Consider the following 21,398-nt stretch of genomic DNA (forward strand, 5'->3'; position numbering starts at 1 on the left):
TAGTGCGCCACCTCCCTGAGCCAGCACCCTCCTGCCAGCTCTGCGAACCCCAGCCAGGCCGCAGACAACCTCACGAAGTGGATCAACAACTGCGCGGACGAACTCGCCCCACTGAGGACCCCGCCTAGCAGACCCGGCAGCAAGAAGGCCCCATGGTTCACCGACGAACTCAAGAGCTCCAAGAAGAACTGCCGAGCCCTCGAGAAAGTCTGGAGAAGGGAACCGACACCGGACAACAGGACCTCCTTCAAACTTGCCACCCGGAAACACCACCAGCTGATCCGCGCCGCCAAGAAAACAGCTTTCAAGGACCGGTTGGACAACAACGCACACAACTGCAAGGAACTCTTCAACATCGTGAAAGAGCTTTCCAACCCCAGCGCAGGAAACAACGACATCACCCCATCGCAAGACCTCTGCAACTCCCTCGCTTCATACTTCCACAACAAGATCGCGGACATACACAACAGCTTCAACAACCAACCAACGCACACCATGACCGAACAACCACCCCCCACCACCACCCTCCACGCCTGGACCCCGATCAGCACCGAAGACACCATCCGCACGATGAACTCCATCCACTCCGGATCACCGACCGACCCCTGCCCTCACCACGTCTTCAACAAGGCCGACGCTGTCATCGCACCCCACCTGCGAGACATCATCAACACATCCTTCGACACCGCCACCTTCCCCGAGAGCTGGAAGCACGCCAAACTCAGCGCTCTTCTCAAGAAACCCACAGCGGACCCCACCGAACTCAAGAATTACCGCCCCATCTCGCTCCTCCAGTTTCCAGCCAAAGTCATTGAGAAGACCGTCAACAAGCAGATGGCCGCCTTCCTCGAGACGAACGGATCCCTCGACCCCTCACAGTCCGGCTTCCGAGCCAACCACAGCACCGAGACCGCCCTCATCGCCGCCACCGATGACATCCGAGCCCTGATGGACAATGGAGAAACAGCGGCCCTCATCCTCCTAGACCTCTCCGCCGCATTCGACACGGTCTGCCACCGCACCCTAGTACGGCGCCTCAGCAACATCGGCATCCAGGACAAGGCGCTGGAATGGATCATCTCCTTCCTCGACGGAAGAACACAGAGAGTCCGCCTACCACCGTACAAGTCAGAGGCCTCCGAAGTCATCTGCGGCGTCCCCCAAGGATCATCTTTGAGCCCCACCCTCTTCAACGTCTACATGAGCCCCCTCGCGGCCATCGTACGCAAACACAACCTCAGCATAATCTCCTACGCCGACGACACCCAGCTGATCCTCTCCCTGACCAACGACCCCGCCGCCGCCAGAGCCAACCTGCACGAAGGGATGAAAGAGGTAGCCGAGTGGATGACGACCAGCCGCCTGAAACTGAACTCGGACAAGACGGAGGTCCTCATCCTGGGCTCCTCACCCTCCGCCTGGGACGACTCCTGGTGGCCTCCCGCCCTGGGCACCGCACCCAAACCGACAGACCATGCACGAAACCTGGGCGTCATCCTGGACTCCTCCCTCTCCATGACCAGGCAAGTCAACAACGTCTCCTCGGCGTGCTTCAACATCCTACGCATGCTACGGAAGATCTTCTGGTGGATCCCCACCGAGACCAGGAAGACCGTCACCCAGGCCCTCGTCACCAGCCGACTGGACTACGGCAACGCCCTCTACGCCGGTACCACCGCCAAGCTCCAGAAGAGACTCCAGCGGATCCAGAACGCCTCAGCCAGACTCATCCTCGACATCCCACAAACCAGTCACATCTCCGGACATCTGAGAGACCTTCACTGGCTCCCCGTCAACAAAAGAATCACCTTCCGCCTCCTCACCCACGCACACAAAGCCCTACATGACCAAGGCCCGAGCTACCTCAACAGCCGAGTCAACTTCTACGCTCCCAAACGCCACCTCCGATCAGCCGACCACGCCCTCGCCGCCGTCCCCCGCATCCGAAGAGCGACTACAGGAGGAAGGTCCTTCTCCTACCTGGCCGCCAAGACCTGGAACTCCCTCCCGACCGACCTGCGCCTGACCCAAGACCACCTCTCCTTCAGGAAGAAGCTGAAGACCTGGCTGTTCGAGCAGTAGCGGCTCCCCCCCCCCCCCCCCAGCGCCTTGAGACCCTACGGGTATGTAGCGCGCTTTATAAGTGTCAATGATTGATTGATTGATTGATTCCTACCCCCGTCGAGAGCCACGCTCTACAGACCTTGGTCCCGGCCCGTACCACAAGTCTTTGGCGATAGCGATCGCTGATTTAGATAGAGATATTTTTGATGCATCGCTTATTCCAGAGGAAGAGGTGCGAGCATACAAGGATCTGAGTGAGGCTGAATATAGTATGTCAGTGGGTGATAGACAGCTTAAGAGCTCGTCTCCGATCTGGATCGTACCCCATCTCGGTAATTTCTGCTTGCAAGGTCTTGGTCGAAATCCGAGAGCTCAGCTTGGGAAGAGTGCTTGTACTGAAACGTATGTTTTACCGATGCTCTCTTCCCCTGTCTTCCTGACTGCAAAGGGTACCTATTTTGTATGTTATGATCGCGCTTATACGTGGTTGCCCCGTGACTTCTCGGGCACCTGTTATATCGCAAATCTTTTGCCACCAACTTTCACAGTTGCCTCAGACTATCACAAGACTAGAGTTGTGAGAGGCGTTATTAGCAAAGAGGATACTGCCGGTCAAGAAGCAGGAGACTTCTTTAAGGGTTTCCTGCCGTTTTGGGGACCTATGGTCAATAGTAGAAACCTGAGACAGTTGACTCGTGTGGTGGAATCGACTGCTAACATAACTGCAAGTGCTCTTGGTAATCTGACAGCAGAGCTTCAGGCGGATAGACTTATGACGTTACAGAACCGGATGGTTCTAGACGTTGTACTCGCAGATAGAGGTGGTGTGTGCAAGGTGATCCATTCGTGCTGCTGTATTTTCATACCTGATAACGCTCCAACTGTTTATCAAGCCATCTCGAAGTTGCACAAGATCTCCGAGTCCATACACGTGGACGTAGGTGATTGGACGCTACTAGGATGGTTTTGGGGCCTGATGTCGACTTGGGGTTAGAAGATTCTGATGATCGTAGGCGTTGTTGTGACGTTCCTGTTCACGAGTTGTCTTTGTGTGCAGTGTGGTCCAGCCTTATGTAGCCTCTGTGCTACAACGTGTATAAGACGTCCATCTGTTACCAAAGAGACATTGATGGATAGAATAATGTTGCAGCAGCAGCTGAACGATCTGATGAATATCGAAATCGATCCTGATATCGACTAGTGTTTGCCTACATGAGGGCAAAAGGAGCGTCTGAGGTTCCGTGAGAATCGTAATGACGTTTTGGACTTGTTCGAATATGGACGAGTTTGGTATCTATGAACCGCAAATGACGAGTTTAGTAGGTGTACGCGTTTTCGCTACCCTACTTTGCAGCGTTCGTCCTATTCGTGGGTTTCTCCATCTGAACCCACGGGTTATACGGCATCCATTTTGTTTCTTGCCCTCACGTAGCCGACGAACGGACAGTGTCCGCTTCGTGACCCTGGGATTCCCAAACTCTTGCAGAAGATGCACATCCCTTTGAGTGTGTCTTTATGACTAGGGGAATGATACGGCAAAGGCAGATGGCTCCGCTCGAGGCTCATCTTGCCGTGCCGGTCTATTGTTTCAGCCGTGCATGCGTTAGGCACGAATCCTTTGATCCTGCGATCACGCTTCCGATATTGCCCCTACACTCTTTTCAATCTGTTGTCTGTCTTTGTCTTCCTTGCACCTGCTTCTGTCTCTTCTCTTAGCTCGTTTACAACCAGAGTGGAATGCCTAATGGTGGGATAACGTATTTTTACAGTTGGGAACCGGCGATGTTACTGTAATTATGTTCCGGGCTCCTGAAAACATGATGCAACCCTTTTGAAGTTTACTGTGGGAACTGAGTTGTAACCTTTTGTTCGCCATGTTGTGCAATGACAAAAATATGTATAAAAGGAGCGATCCACTTTTGCAATTCGAAGCAGACTCTCAGAGCCTACACTTTGCTGTACTTCTTGCGATCTCTGTATCCCTGCAGTAAATAAACGCTGATCTTTGACGCCGAAGGAAGTGTCCCGTGTCTCTGTGATTTGTACGCCGGAACAGGTAACCCACGAAGGTTTCAGGTGTTGTCCCCTGGCACCGCTGGGCCTTAGAATAGCCCAGTCCTTCACCAGCCACCATGCTCCACAAAATGGACCCCATTCTTACGAGAATGTAAGGTCCATTGGCATTTGAAGATCAACTGCATGGGGCAAGTCACAGAAGACCATGCGGCTACAGGACACTTAAGTGGACAGCAGCTGGGAGGCACAGGACGAAAGAGGGACTGAAGTATGGCGCCCTCACAATTCAACATGCCGCTTGCCCGATGGCTGTATCAATTGGACTGGAGGATAACGAGGATCGAAAAGGAGTAGGCGAGTATTCAGGACATTCTGCTGACATACCGGGTGGCACTGGAGCGAATTGCCAGCCAAAGCTAGTTTCTCCCTCTAGACTTCCCCTTCTTTTTTTTATACATTTTATATTGATATTTTTAGTGACCACAGTTATCGTTAGTATTTAGGGTAGGTATAGGTATAGTTTAGATTCGTTTTAGATAAGTAAGAAGTTTTTATGTAGTAGTCTTTTAGCAAGTTTTCATCATGGTAGGGTTAACACCTTCGCTGCAGTGCGAATTCTGCCGCAGTGCTGGGACATTCCAATCTCGGACATGGCTAAGACGGCCCCCGGCCGGATGTATGACGTTACAGCGCATACTTTTACCACGCATACCATTACAATGCGGTTTTTACAACGCATACCATTACAACGCATAGCGCTTTGGGGTGCTGGATAGTGAATAGTTTAATTTACTATTCCAACTCCAGTCCCCGTGGACACTAGGGAAGGTGTTGGATAGTAAATTAAACTTATTCCCCATCCTAGAGCGCCCCCCAGCGCAATGCGTTGTAATGGTTTGCGTTGTAATGACTGCGTTGTAATGGTAGTGCGTGGTAAAAGATTAGTTGTAAGGCTTGTATACCCCCCGAGCCATTGTGCGCACATGCCCACCATGACTCATGACATCCGGGGGCCGTCATGAGCAGGTGGGGGGGTTTAATGTTTTGTGAATAAAACAACACTAAAAAATTATAAAAATACTCAAAAATATATCTTTGTTTAGTTAGTATATCTTTAGGAGGTAGTTGATGTTTGTACTTTACTGACCTATGTATATTAAGGGAGTGGGGGTTGCTGTTTAACTTTTCAAATGGTTAAGATAGGTTACGTTTTAGATAAGGTAGTATAGGCTAGTGTTAATGATAGTGTAGATTAGTTAGGGTTAGGTAGTATTTTTAATATTAGGTATTGCATTTCAATAAATGAATCATCGTTCTCTAGTTAGATATTATTTATTTGTCATGAGTTGGTAACATTGTGTTAGGTGAGTACATGATGATCAATTTGTCCTGAGTACATTGTAGGAATATGTAGAATTGTCAGAGTCCTCTTGAAAACTGTAGGTCTACGTTAGAGTAATGTACTATGGACCCATTTCCAAATGTTAGACACTGTAAGTGGGGCTCAATATTTGATTTTACACAGCATAACACAGGTAGTCTCATTACTGTAGCGCTGTGTGCAAAAGGGAGACAGCAGGTAAGTGTTGGATTTGACATGATCCTACAGACTACTGTTCCCTGTCTGCACTGGGAAACAAATATGCTGCCAAGCACTAACGCAGACACCCTTGCACCACAGTTCAAGGAGGTCTGCATTGTTGGCTGGTTTATTTTTGTGCAGGAAGTCACACATGTCTGGAAAAAAACAATCTTCATTGGCATACGCTTCTTGCTAAGTGTGCTACATTATGCAGATCACTTAGAAGAGGACAGTACAAGCTCTTTTGTCTATATATATATATCCTGATTTGACCTCCCCTGGGGAGGTGTCCCATTAATACAGGTTCGCTGGTCTGCCACTTATGCCAAATTGTATGTGCAAATGATTTAATGTGTTGATGTACTCAGACTCAGCACATGTGACGCTTCCCTGGGGCAGAGTAACATGAGTCCACCTGTTGGCCTGTTGGCCTGTGTTGCATTGCTCTACATTTATCAGAATACACAGGGCCAGGCAATGTGCCCTTGCATGTCTTGATAACTCTGATTCAAGGTATTGGGTTAGCCTTGTGCTTCCTTGTGTGGCTGTTGGTGAACTTTTGTGTGAGCAGTGAGGTATTCACATTAGGTAATGATGTAGTCATAGTTACTTTGCAACATTTATGTGGATCAGTGGAACAGTGTTTTGGGGTCAAATACCTCCCACATCCCATTTATGGGTGTTAAGTATTTATGTACTTTGCAAACATTTCACTATGTGTCCATCAATAAAAGGCAGCTTGTTAATTCACTCTGATGTTGCATAGGGAAATTACACATTGCTCATTATACCATTGCAATGGATGTGATTGTCGTAGGTGCACATACAAAGCCAGCATGTGCAATTCATTTTAGGTCACTCTTCTTCAGCTTCGAGAAATAGTTTTTGATTTCCATTATGTATAAAGATTTTTGAGAATCAACCATACAAATCTTGTGGTAGTATTTAAACATTGTTTATTTTAACACAGGTTCTGGTCCTCACATCACAACATGTAAGCAGTATACTTTTTAGCATATCAACACATATGCCAAAATGTAATGTATTGGGTCCCAAATGCATTTGGATACAAATGTGACTTCACATTTACATGTGTTAATTGAGATGAGTGTGGAGGTACACATTGGCATTAGCAAATAAAGTACAGTATTTTGGAGCACAGGTGGACAAGATGAACTACTTCTCAAACAAAGAGTACTGTACTGGGTTCCAAAGAATGGGGCATGATGTCCTACACAGGACAGATAGCAAACTGGCCAGGGGGAATTCATAAATGTTTATCGGGAAGTTATTCTTCGGAAACTGGTGAACTGTAAATCTTCCTCTTCTGATGAGTTTTCTGCCTCCCCTTGAGGTTGTGGTGTTGGAATGGGAGGCAGCTGAGTGATGTTACTACCCTCAGGCTCACAAACATCAAAGGCAAAAGATGTAAAACCCATGTTCCCAATAATGTTTGTGAGTGCCAGCAAGGCAGCATGGTTGTCCCTGACAACGGTTTGCTGGTTGGCCAAAGGAACAATGACATTGCTATTGAGGGCACTTGTTAATGCTATGAAGGAGTCTATCTTGCCCTCCAGGGACTGGATGGATGTATTGATGGCTCCCAGCTGCCAGACAACTTTCCTGGTGTCACATATAGAAGGCTGGTGTTGTAATTCCTTCTGCTTCATGACACCAGCGATGTCAGCTAGGGAGTCATCAATCCCGAGGAGCCAAGAGTAAGTGTCTGTGATTGCCTTTGTCAACCCCTCATTAAGGGTAAGACAGCTATGGACTTCTTCAAGAGTGATCCCTATGGTCTCCATCCCAAACCAGGTTTAATCAGCCATTTGCTGCTGGACTCCTACCACTCACCGTTGAAACATAACTTGGGGTACTCAGAGTCTTCAGCTGTTGTGTGAGAGGTTGATGGTCCATTTCCAGTCTGTTTGTGTGGAGATCCAACAACGTTGTTTTCCCTTGCCAATGCCAGTCATCAACAGGTTGGACATCAGAGACAGGCTGATCTTCAGGAGTTGATGTTTGTCCCTGTAGAAAGAAGTAAAAGTATGTTAAGAAGATTCCATGATTGAATATGACATAAGTGATTTTCATTACATTCAGTCAGTATTTTTTCGCTTTCACGTACACAGGGATATGTGGGGCATATGATTCTAAGAGTGAATATGTCCATGTTGTACTATTGTAGCTTTTCACATGGCATTACATGTACATTGATCACACAATCTCAGTATTCACTAGGGTTCCTATTTGTGGGCATTTCACACAATGCAACACAGGTAGGCAGCTTGCTGCCCTGCCTTGCCTGAAAGAGTGAGTGTAGGTATGGGTCACAAGTTACATATAATGGGGCATTTCTGCTGTCTGCCTCCTCTGATGTAAAATGTGCCGACTACCACCACTGCAGGGACCATTGCACCATTGTAACGACCGGATTCTCGAACCAGATGAGATCAGCTCCTCAGAGCACCTCCAACCCAGTCGGAACGTAATCACCTCCCTCCTTAGAACGTATTTACAATAGGTATGTACATATATATTTATATCTCGTACCTAAGGATGGGGAAATAGCAATACACACGCATAGGTTTTCTACACTATCTCACTCATACCAGTTAGTCTCACGGCAACTTAGGCCCAGACTGATCTACCCTGGGGCAGTTCTGATTATTTACCATTACACACTGATCACCATCAGTGCTCACTCGACACGCAATCCGGCGTGCCTATACACTAGGCTGCAGCCCTAGTGCTCTCTTCCTCCCAATCCGGTCCACAATCCGGCGGACCTAGGCACTGGTGTCCCCCCCACTGTTCTCTCACTCACAACCCGATCCGCAATCCGGCGGATCTAAGCACCAGTGTCCCACCTGGTGTTCTCATTAACGCCGCTTACCAACGACGATCACTCTCCTATGAATACCTTTGGAAGGAATCTCTCATTGGCTACTCGGGATGATACTACAATAACAGGAATTAGCACAACTTGCCAAATTGAATCATGTACCTTCTGCTTTCAGCATCAAATGGTCCCTCTCTCCCTCATTGTTCAGTCACCTCTTACCTGACCGGGATTTACATCCGTTCATGAAAACGATGTCTGACTAGAAGACCAGGTTACCCTGATTGAACAAGAATACAAGGCACATGTTGGTTCACTAAGAACTGGGGTATTTTATTACAATGATTATAAAAACACAACACTATACTATAACATATATCCTGCAAAGAAAAGTAAAAGGTTAGAATGTGCACACTATGAAATATGGGCGGACGTCACCTTATGGACACGAAGTCGGGGTTCGACAGTCATCTAGGTTCCCTTCTCGTCTGTGCCTTGGCTCGTCTCGGAATCACACCTCAGCAGTCACGAGTACACGTCTGCACCGCTATGCTCTGTCTCCTCTGCTTCCCTCCAAGTCACTGGAACCTTCCTCTTTATTAGCTGCTGTCTCTCTCTGTCTCTGGTCGCTCTGCACTACTCCTCTCTCTTCTTCAATCTTTCTCAGAGAGTATCAGCTTCATGATCTTTCTCGGACTTCAAAAATGGCGACTGTCTGCCCGGAAATAATTAATGGCATTGATGCTAACGGCTAGCTGCTGCCTACAGACTGACTGACTCACAGCCTAACGCTTTCGCTAATATGGAAGCTTGTCCTTTCATGGAAAGTTACGGCCAGTAACCTGCGCCCACCAAATTCTTGTACCTCCCCGTACCAAGGACACGTTCCCAGCCGGCCGGCCTGATGTTGTGTCTTCGGAGTGGAGAAAAATACAGTCTTTCGATAAGGGCCAGCCTGAGCCGGTTCTCTCCAAGCGAACAACACTTCGAAACTAAAACATTACACTTGACCTAGAAGCATCCCAAGCTGCCGGGGTAGAAAGCAAGATGGAGTCTCTCCCGTTTGAGGCCTACAAGGCCCGAAATAAGCATAACTCCATAGAAGGTATACTAACACTCTTGCAAAAGGACGGATTATCACTAATACTAATGAATCTATCCCCTAACTTAAGTTTATAAGCCCTGATCTAAGGAAAAGGGTACGAAAGTGCATTACTGTGCCTTAAGAATAGGCCCTGTTTATAGTTCTAATCCCTGCACTAGAATGATAACAGACTGGAGTCACCTCCAATCATCCTCCCTCAAAGGAGGGCCGAAAAAGTCGGTCAGAACAACCATGTAGGAAGGGTGTCAGATATGCTCTAGCCATCGGTATGTGCCGCAGCACTAGCCAAGAGATGTAGTATATTGTTATACCTCACACATTCTTGCAATCTACCTTTCATACAGCACAACACACCAAGCTGCCTTGCTTTACTGTCTTTCATGCAATATGTGCATTATTGCACCTTGGGCCATATTTCTCAAACATGCACACAACGCTACACAGGAAGGGACCTTTCTTCACTGAAAGGGGAAGGTAAAGTATATGCCATGATTCACATTTTTCAAGGAATCCTGTAGTTTTGTGGCACACACATAGTCACCTCCAGACTCCCCAATATAAGAAATTAAGGACCATCTATGAAGTGGATAGCCTCCTTCATAATTGGAGGTATGCTACAGCTCAAGCTCACTCCATTCCCAAAGAACCCAAGGAACTCATCTGCAGAGTCCCGCAAATTTCCTCACTCAGCCCCACTCTCTTAAACTTATACATGACTTCTCTAGCAAACATCATTCAGACCCAGGGACTCTACATAATCTCTTCCACTGATTAAACTGAAATCATATAATAACTCTTAAGGAACACCAACACCACCAAATGTTGATTCATTATGGCGTTGAGCAACAAGGCTAACTATATAAGAGATAAGCAGATCATATTCAACCTGACAAGATAGATGTGATGATATTCTGCAACATGAACTCACCCTTGTTGCATACATTACTAGGCCCAAACCCCTCACTCTCCAGCCACCCCAGAAACCTGTCCATCATCCTGGGCACCAACCTCGCCATTAGACTATAAATTGCCACTAATACCTCTACCTGCTTTCACATATTTGGCATGCTCAGAAATGTCTTCATTTGTCTCCCTCCTGACACATGAAAGTCATTCACCCAGGACGGCATCACAGTTAGACTGTACTACACCAATGCCCTCTACTTCAGCATCTCTGCAATATCTGCTATACAAGAACAACCTATCAAACGCACCACTGCCAAATTATTACTCAACCTAACTTGCTGCACCAGATCACACATCACTTCAGACAAAGACACTTGATTCCCATTCAAGCACACTTTCAGTTCAAGATGCTCACTGTAGGAAGCCAGCTGTGCATATTCTATAATATAAAGTGGTGTAGTGTGCACAGAGTCTAATGACTCCCAAAGGTATGGCAGAGGTTAAAGTAGGTAATACCTTTCTCTCAATTTACTGGTAGGTGGGCTGAGCAGTTAGGCTTACCAGATGGTAGAGCAAATCTTTTGGTGTACATACTCATACAAGGCAGAACACACACTCAATGACTAACTTCAGGCCAATGTTTGTAGAAAAATATTACTTTATTACTTTTATTTCTAAGAACCAAATTGAACTCTGTTACAGGAAAGTAGACATATATGCAATACTTTCAATTACTGGCAATAGAAATACTTTATGGTCTTGAAAATACCATACTTTGGTATTGTCAGACCCAAACAGTAACATTTAGTACTGGCACAAGATAGACAGTTGAAGGTAATCAATAGAATGCAATCCTCAGAAAGGAAAACAGGGTATGCATCACCGGGTAAGTACACAACTTAGTTTTCCAGTCTATTGGGTTTTAGACCAGCCAAGGGTCAGTTTAAGGTGGGTACATCACCACCAGCGTCACAGGGGCGACAGAGTGGAGAGTTCGCAAAGCCCAAGGCAAGTCAATGAAGACTGGGGGCACCTGGAAAGGTGCAGAGTTCAGTATCAATGCCACAGTGGTCGATAACGGCAATGATGTTCTGCTCTTGCGGTAGGCGGAGAGCAAGAGGGATGAATGGGAGTCAGTAGGCCGCCAACGCCGGTACAGTCACGATCATTGTCAGTGAGTCACTGTAGATCAGGGGTCTTCAAACTAGAGGACTAGCCCCCCTAAGGGGGCCTTAACTGATCCCAAGGGTGGTGCCAGGCTTTGGTCAAAAGAAGCATCATGCCTATAGCAGTGCTTTGTTGTAAGCTGAAAACAAATGATCAGCATTCAACAACTCTGTAAGGGGCCATTCGTAAAAGGTTTAACATAACTCTAACATTTAATTAGGTCTCAATATACTTAAACATTGCAGATTGAATATAATAATTGTGAAAAATTCTGAGGGGGTGGCCCAATTATTTTTTTATACTGGGGGGGGGGGGGGGGGGGTGCGACATTAAAAAGTTTGAAGACCACTGCTGTAGGTCGAGGGAGTCACCACCAGCCAAGCAGCTGCAGTCGTAGGAATGGAGATGCGTGGGGGATGAAGGAGTTCCGGCATTGTTGGGCCATCTTGTAGAGGCCGCTGTCGAGCAGGCGGGGCAGGCGGGGCAGGAGTAGGCCGCCAGGGTCCCTTGGAGGAGGGTACAGGCTCTTGAGAATGGAGCTGTAAACAGCTTGGCTTGTTGGGCCACGAGGATCCCTCTAGGCCGTGCAGGCCATCCAGCTGCAGTGCTTTCTTCTGGCAGGGCAGAGTCGCATTGACATAAATGTTGCTCCTCTAACGCTGTGGTCTTGGCTCTCTTTTTGCAGTAGTGAGTTGCATCGTCACAAGTGTTGCTCCTCAGCTACTGTGGTTCTTGCACAGACAGATGCCGGGGACTCGAGCCTCCAGCCTGAAGGGAGGTTCTTGGAGATTGTTTGAAGGATGGAAGGTCTCTGGGATTTCTTGGGAACCTGGCAGTTTTTTCCGGAAGGACAGCAGGTCCAGTTGTTGAGCCAGCTGCAGGTGACGGGGTTCTTTCCGGGTTCTGTCTGCAGGGATTCAGTTCCTTGTCTGGCAGCGATATTCCTCAATCTTCTTCTTTGGTCCATTGAATCAGAGGAAAGAAATTCAGGGAAGCCCTTAAGTACTAAATTTATGGGCATTACTGAGGTCGGGGTCAGTAGCCAAAGGCAGCTGTACCCTAGGGTGCCCGCACCCTTTGGGAGCCCCCTCTCTTTGGGGAAAGGGGCACATCCCTGCTCCTATTGAGCCTAACTCTCCTATTCAAGATGGAGAATTTCTAAGAGAGAGGTTCATTTCAGCTCCTGGTGACCATAGGTGTGGGTAAGGCTGAGGTGGACACTCTGCCTAATTTTCCTAACTGTCCTGCTACCAAAACTGAGGCCTGGACAGGGGAGAGGCTCACCGTCAAGTGTTGCTGTTCCGGCCTGAGGAGTTGTAAATCACCCCCAACCAGAGCAGGCATTGTTCGTGACCTCCCAGAGCACAAAGGTTCTCACCCCATGAGGTCAGAAACCTGTCTGGTAGTGGCTGGCTTGAGGGTACCAGTCAGCCAATACACTAGAAATTGGCCATTTTTCAGGGGGCATCTCTAAGATGCCCTCAGGGTGCATTTTATATTAAATCCAACACTGACATCAGTGTGGGTTTATTATGCGGACAAGTTTGGTACAAAACTTGTCAGTTTTCAGTAAAGCCATAACGGAGCTGTGAAGTTTGTAATAACAAACTCCCAGCCCATGTTCTCAAAATGGCTTCACTGCACTTGTCATGTCTGTTAATTTTACAGACACTGTAGGGGCATATTGCTCATGCAGTTATGCCCTTACCTGTGGCATTGTGTACCCTGCCTAAGGTTGTAAGTCTGGCATCAAGAGGGGTGACTTACCCATGGCACAGACAGTGTTGGTGGGCATGGCACACAGGGATGTATGCCATGTTGACTCTTTAGTTTTGCCTGCACCAAAATACGCAGCCTGCAATGGCAGTGTGTGGGTATTAAGGTGAGGAGTCTCTGAGGGTGATATATTAGATGATGCAACCCTTCAGAGGCCCTCTCTGGTCACAGGGCTCTTGGTACCAGGGTACCTTTTGCAAGGGACTTACATGTGGCCCAGAGGTGTGGCAAATGTGAAGCCAAAGGTAGAGGTTTGGGAAAGAACACTGGTGCTGGGTTAGCAAGGGCCCAGCACACACTCAGTCAAGCTGGCATCATGTATCTGTCAAACAGTTAGGGGTAACCATGCAAAAAAGAGCACTTTCCTACAATCACCCACACCTACAAAGCACTACACTACCAGGGACCCACCTAGCTCACACACCATCTAATCTTCCATCATCCAATCATGAACCTCCACTCTGCCTCACTTGCACTCAGCCACATCCCCTATATCCATTTGAAAAAGACAGGAGGTAGGCTGTTCTCTTGCATGGTAGGCTACACCAGGAACAGCCTCTCCCAGGACATAAGGACAGCTGTGTCAAATATGGATTTGTGTTAGAAACTGTGCGCCTGGCTCTTCGAATGATCCTACTTGCAGAGCTTGCACCTACTCAACATCTGGATAACCTCTCGGGTGTCAAGCTGGTCCTCTACAAAGCCACATTATCTAAATTTACATTACAGTACACTTTTGGCTGCCTAGTTCCAACACAAACACACTTGTGTCATGGTGCAAGGGGTGCTGCATTTGCACTGGCCTATCTGCCAAGTCTCTAAGGTCCATTCATGATGTTCTGCTCCAGTCCAGGGTTTTAACTTTTTATTCTCTGACGTGTAGTCCTGCTCTCTAATGAAATAAATTACACTACAAATCTCAGTATTCAAAGGAAATACCTTGAATGGGGCATCACATCACACATGGCCCTGGACTAACCCTGGAGAAATGGCTACTTCCCAAGAACAGGACCGTAATGTGAAGGATGAGCTTGTGTGGGGGTCATTCATGTCCTTTCCCTTTCACGCAACACAGAGCTGTGCAGCACAGCACAGGAAAGTGCCTAGCTGTGTTGCGCTGCATAACAGCTTGATAATATAAGGTCCCTTGCTTTCACTCACCCTGTAATTCTTAATGGTCCTATTTTTCAGCACTGTCCTGACCTTCCAACCCAGCTACCACCTTTGTTGGAATGAGGGATGCCACCTGCTCCTCCAATGGATTCTGCTCCTCCAAGACATCAGGACCTCCTCCGGTCCTCATGGCTGCCTTTAGGTTCCTGGCTAGTTTTTCTTTGGTCCTGCGCTTATAGTTGTGCCACATCTTCTTGCTCTCCAGTACTGTCCATTTTGTTTGTGCAAAGCAGTTTATTTTGTCCGCTATAGATTGCCAAATGGCATCCTTCCATGCTAATGGCAGTTTTGAGGAGACAAATAAGAGGTGTTCATTCTTTGTCACCTCACTTATTAGTATCTGGTAATCCTCATCATTAAAGTTGCACTTCCTCTTCCTTCGCCCCTGGGATGATGGCTGATCTTCAGGGTTGGGGTTGCTACTCTCCTGGCTTCCCGAGGCTCCTTCCATGGTTCTCTGTATTGAGGAGTATTGTTTGTGTAGATTGCGTTGCTTTTTCAAACATTCCTGCGATGTAAAGAACTCCTGTGTGGTGCAATGCTAATTGGCAGCGCGTAAAGGTGCTTTATGACACGCAAATCAACTTTGGTCACATAGGTAGTTTTTGCATTACGGCTCGTTGCGCCATTCTCTGAACTGTTGTGATGCATCTCAGAACATTGCACCATGGTGCGCCCTCCCATAAATAAAGTGCATCCATGGCGAAGGGAAATGCCGCAACACAGTGCGGAAATTTCTGACACAACACTACACACCATTGCGCCAACAATCATAAATATGCCCCTAAGGGCTATATGTAGGAAGCCTAATTGCGATTGCAAATGCTGAAATTCACAGAATTTCAGCATTTGCGATCGCAATTTGGGCAGTGTGCTATGTAGCACACAAAAGCCCACGTGCAAAATAAGGAATCGCAAAATTTGCGATTCCTTATTTTGCAATTGCATTTAAGGAATCGCAAATTGCGATTCCTTAAATGCAATGTAGGAAGCACCCAAGTTGTGCGAATTTTGGCTTAAGGAATCGCAAATTACCACCAACTCGAGGTTGGTGGTAATTTGTGATTTCTTTGAAAAATGCATTTTTTTGCATTTTCAATGTGCCATATGGCGCACATACATGCCCGTAGCGCATGTATGTGCGTCACATGTGCACACATGTTTATTTCAGGGGTGCAAAAGGGTGTCCTATTGATACCCTTGCAACCTTGAAATTGCACTCTCAATTTGCAATTCTCTATTTGAGAATCGCAAATTGAGAATGTCTTCCCATTCATTCCTATGGGCCTTCTAGCCCATAGAAATGAATGAGAAGGTATTCCTTATATGCAAATCTCAATTTGCCATTCACAAATAAGGAATAAGTGGGATTCGCAAAAAAATTTGCGAATCGTACCTACATTGCATTTTGCGATTCTCTAATTGCGATTCTCTAAAAATCGCACTTTGAGAATCGCAAAACACAAATTACCTACATATGGCCCTTAGTGCATTTGTACAGTTAGTAAGTGATATGCATTTAGCACGTAACAATTTGCCATTACTCATGTTTAAGGAAATTGTTGAAACATGACCGAATTAGCGGATATGTTTTGTGGAGCACTCATTTACATCTATATCAACTTTGTGAATATTCATCCTTATCTTTTCTTAAAATGTAAATCGGCACAATTCCCTTTATGCTGTACAACTTTTTATATTGACTTGTACTCCCCTTTCTCCTTACTAATCTGCAGTCCCAGCTTTGCTTACCTATAGAATCTGAGCAAAACGCACAATTTAATGTATAAGTGAAGAGATGTTAAAACATTCTAGAAAGTTTTTATTCGATAATGGTTGCCCCATGTATATCTTTCTTGATCAATGAACGTATTGTATTGTAGAATTTATGTGGGGCTAAATGGAAGTATCATAGCATTTATGTAGCGCTACAAAGCCCTCCATGGGGCAGGCGCTGGAGTGCATTTTCAGAGGGTAGCTCTTTACACCCGAGGGAGTGTGGGACTGACAGAGTGTCGTATTTCTTGAAATCTTATGTGGGAAATGGCTTTGTGTCATCCGTGAATGAACACAGGGGTGCTCTTTACTTGGGGAGCAGCGCCTAACAGTGTGATGAAGGAGGAGGTACGAGAGGCACACACAATCTATTTAAATTTAGGACTAAAACACAGGCATCTACACACAATCTAAATATGCTAGAGGGTTAGTGCATGCTGCGGGCACGCTCAGAACTTCAGCACATCACATTATTGTTGGGAACGTTTATTGCCATCATGTTTTTCTCTTTGTTTAACTTTGGTGTCTTATTCTGATGAGAAACGTTGTTTACAAAACGGTCACTAGTTAACTGCGTTGTGATGCGTGAGATTCAGCTAAATGGAATTCACATAGTTTGCTCTGCAGAGTAAGTCATGCTTGGTGAAGCAAGCATCCGACCAGACACTGCGGAGGGCACACATGTCTGTATGGTAGGTCATTTATTGGCAACTACTAGAAAAAACATTAGGCCCTGCCATTTTTGTCTATTTAGAAAAAAACATGCACAGTTAAGTTGCTGGTTTTACTTCTGAGCACTTCTGAAGTTGCAGCTTTCGTTTGCTCTTAATTACAGGCAGTGATTTGCTTTGTGCCAAAATCTACAGAGCAAGCTGTAGAAAAGACAGACAAATAGTTAAACATAAAACAGAAACACCATCTACCCTGCAGCTATCCAGGAAGACTACCAGACAGATAATCATAAAAGCTAGGCATGCTGCACTCAGAAAATACCAGTGCACACAAACATTCTAGGGGATGATATGTTATTGGAATCAGGGTTGGTTATTTTAGTACACTCTTGACTGCCAAATATCACAGTACTTTGCATGTTTATATTTGATGTGTGACATCTGTCAGGTAGGTACCCCATGCTGTCTTCTCACCTCTAGGTCCCAGGACTGCAGAATGCTGCATAGTAGTAATTAATTGGCAACTATTGTGACCCATGCTAGGCTTTATTTAGGGCTATCCAGCAGTTGCAATGGCTGCTACTGTGTTGCAGGTTGCAACCCACGTGGATTGCTGCTTTGCCTTTTAAGCACTCTGGCTTAAGTTGAAAGTTGTTTGACTCACTATTTAGAAGTTGCTACAGCTTCCGATGTTCATTCAAGAAAATGTACAATCGTCCACCATCTTGGCCAAAGGCCTTGTGATGTCACTTCCTGTGAAGTCAAAAGAGTTGGGGAAATCAAGGAGCTTTAAATGTCACTTCTATTATCCTGATTATTTTTTTAAAACAACCTCACTGTGACCCCCTTCTTCTTGCCAGCAGAAAAGTTAATTGATCAGTAAATACCCAATTTAAAAGGCGAGGGGTTACATTCCGATCCCCATGCCAACAAACATTGACACATGGACTGCAATTCTGAGTTGTGTGATAATTACCACACCGCAATATTTTCCCTGGATAAATGTTGGCAGGCTATCTCTGTTCTCATTTATTGGTGAAAAGAGACAGAAAAAGGGCAACATATGCAGAAGGTGTTATGCCTCATTTCCAAGTTGAAAACAAACTCGGGACATGAGGTATTTGCTAGAAGTGGTACATACCTCATCCCAGGGTCTTAGTAATTATGGAGCCCATATTAAGAGCAGGGAGACGAATTCTGACCCCTGTGCAAATGATTTTGCAAAGGGATTGAAATTCCGAGTTGTTTGATAATTATCTCATCCCCTTTGTGTTTCACGGACAGGTTTTTGTCAGGGGTAAGGCCTGGAACAAACAGGCAAAGCATGAGGAGTTGGTGAGTTAAATACAGATGTGGCATGTTATGCCTCATTTCCAAGGGCAAAACTTGGAGTAGGACCTATTTACCATGCAAGGTAAATATCTCGCTGAGCATTGACCAAGTATGATAAATACCTCACCTTTTACCCCAATCTCACAATAAGGGCGGTGAATACCTCTACCTATTCAGACCTATAGTGTTTCAAAATGCATAGCCTGTCGAAGTGGAGGACCAAAATAATTCTGCACTGCAATTGTTCCAGTGAATCAATAACACCCTTACTATACCCTTACTAATAAGGCAGGGTTGGTGAAGACAAATAAGGCAGATATTTTTGGTTGTGAAATGATCAATTACAAGTCAGAAGAGTGTACTGTTTCACAAAGTCGAAGAAATTTAAACATGCATGGTGCAGAAAACAAAAGATGACAAGCGAGCACAACCACTGCTCCAAATCACAAAACTGGACAAAAGCTGCCATAAATTATTTTCTACCTCTTAACACTGAAAGGTTTCACTAAAGCTACAAAAGCTTGGCTGATAGCATTTAAATGGTAGGAACTTTACAGGAATGGATTGCTTCCATACTAACTGATTCCCCATCATGTAATTCCTTAAATTCACCAGAGCACCACTCAGTTCCGTGGTGAGTGTGCCTCAAGGGTTGATGGTTGCACCTATTCGTTTCCATCTTTGACTGAGCCCTGCATCAGAACTATTCTCCAATTTCACCTTTAACTACTAGAACTATGCTGATGACACGTAAATCATATTTAAGGTTGAAAATTCTTCTGTCCTTGACTCAGGCTCAATTGTACAATGCTTCCTGGTGGTTGAACACTGGATGCTTATGAACAACCTCAAATTAAGCGTGTCAAAAACTGGGATACACACATGCATAAAATAGGTCAAACATCCCGTTAGCGAGAGGGAGGAGCTACGCGGGCATCCAAGATGGTCGCGTGAGCAGAGAGCTCCCGAGACCCGCGCCGTCCTTCTTTATTTATCCTTCACCTATCCTGGTCATTTCGACGGGCTATTGAAGCGCTGTCTTCACTGATGCTAAAGATCCTTTTTTGGTCGAAAACGGACCCTGGGGACCATCTTTCTGACATCTGCAATTCTTTGGCCTGCCCACGGGCGAGACCGGGGACTCGGCTACCCACTGTGGCCGACCTGAAGTTGAACAACAACGGCTGACTGGCAACTGGCCCACCGGAGGTGTACTGCTTTCACTTTCGGTTTCCATCTCTTTGTTCTTGTCTCCTCCTACTCTCCCTTCGCCTGTTGCCCTCATAGCCTGCACTTCCCGCTGTAGGACTGGCACGGAGTTTGCGACACTCCCATTTCTCTGGCACGTCGGAGTTTCGAGACTTTTCCTCCTTTTCGCTCCTTCTCCTGGCTATCCGGCCAACATCGAGCGTGAGATGGCAACCAAAGCGGAGGCCGAAAAACGTCGGAAGGCAGCGACCCGGGGGGGATCGGTCCAGTCCAACATGATCGAACGCTACACCCTGCCGCGGGGCTCCCCCGGGGCCACAAGCGTTGGTGCTGAAGGACCTCAAACAGACATGCCGTCTTCGTCGGAGGTATCACTCCAAGATCTTTTGGCTGCCATCACTGGACTTAAGGCCGATATGAGTCATCAATTTGAAGCCGTAGTGTCCAAAATAGACACAGTGGCTGTGGATGTAACTCTTATTCGGGCCGACTTAGCCAAAACAAATGAGCGAGTGAAGGCTCTGGATCTTAAAGCATCGAGTCTGGTGACGGACATGGCTGAGGCGCAATCTGAGATTGGCAATCTGCGTGCCTCGCACGATCTACTGCTCAAGCGGATGGAGGACTATGACAACAGGGCCAGGCGGAATAACATACGCCTGGTCGGAGTGCCGGAATGTGATGGTGCTGTGTCGACCGACCTGTTGGTTGAGGAACTTATTGTTGCCCAATTGGCTCCGGCGGGACTCAGCAAGTTCTTTGCCGTGGAGCGTGCCTATCGTTTTCCAGGAGGGCAAGTAAAGCCAGGGAACCCACCGAGACCTATTATTGCGAGACTTTTTCACTACCGAGACAGAGACGCTATCCTCCAGGCCGCCCGTAAGCACGGCCCTTTGAAATACGACAATAACTCTGTTTCCATATATCCCGATTTCACGCCTCAAGTGCAGCGACAAAGATCGGGGTTCCTTGGAGTGAAGCGTCGCTTGAGAGATCGGGGACTGAAATACGCCATGCTGTTTCCGGCCCGGCTACGGGTCGAATTTCGAGAACGAGCCTACTTTTTCGATCAGCCTGAACGTGCTGCTGACTGGTTGGACTCGTTGCCGTCAGAGGACTTTGGATGCGGAGGCCCTGGTGGAGCGGAAGGTGGTGCAACGGCCCAGGAGTAATTGGGGCCCCAGAGGTTCTGATTGAGACTATGCAACGTACTGTTTAAATTAATTTCGTGTGTTATGTTATCGCCCGTGACGGTGCGGGAACGGGTGATTTCTCCCTTCCTCCTCGGGGGGTTCTTTGTGTAGAAATATGGGGCGACAGGCACACTGCAGTTGGGGGTGGCTTTTTAGTCAGCAGGGGTGCAGGGAGGGGGGTGTTGTAACGGGTCTTGGTTTTGGGGTTGGTTTCTGGGGACTTGGTTGTGTTTCGTTTAGTATGTTCTGTCTCGGTTTTCATGGTATTTCACATTTTGTACTGACTCTCAATTGTGGGCTCTGCTGGTGGGTGGGGGTGGAATGTCTTGGCCATAATGGGGGGGGGTGAAATGCGGGTTCTTTCTTGGAACGTAAACGGGTTGGGTGATAGGATTAAGCGGGGCATTGTACTGCAATTCTTGAGGCGCCACACCCCTGATGTTGTATTCCTTCAGGAGACCCACTTGATTGGAAATGCGTGCAAGGCCTTAGACCGCCGGGGTTATCGCCTGGTTGCACACGCTGGTTTCACTTCAGGTTCTCGGGGAGTGGGTATCATGGTGAAGTCTTCCCTTGCTCTTGCCAT

This window comes from Lissotriton vulgaris, chromosome 11 (assembly GCF_964263255.1).
Source record: "Lissotriton vulgaris chromosome 11, aLisVul1.2, whole genome shotgun sequence".
NCBI classification, from domain to species: domain Eukaryota; kingdom Metazoa; phylum Chordata; class Amphibia; order Caudata; family Salamandridae; genus Lissotriton; species Lissotriton vulgaris.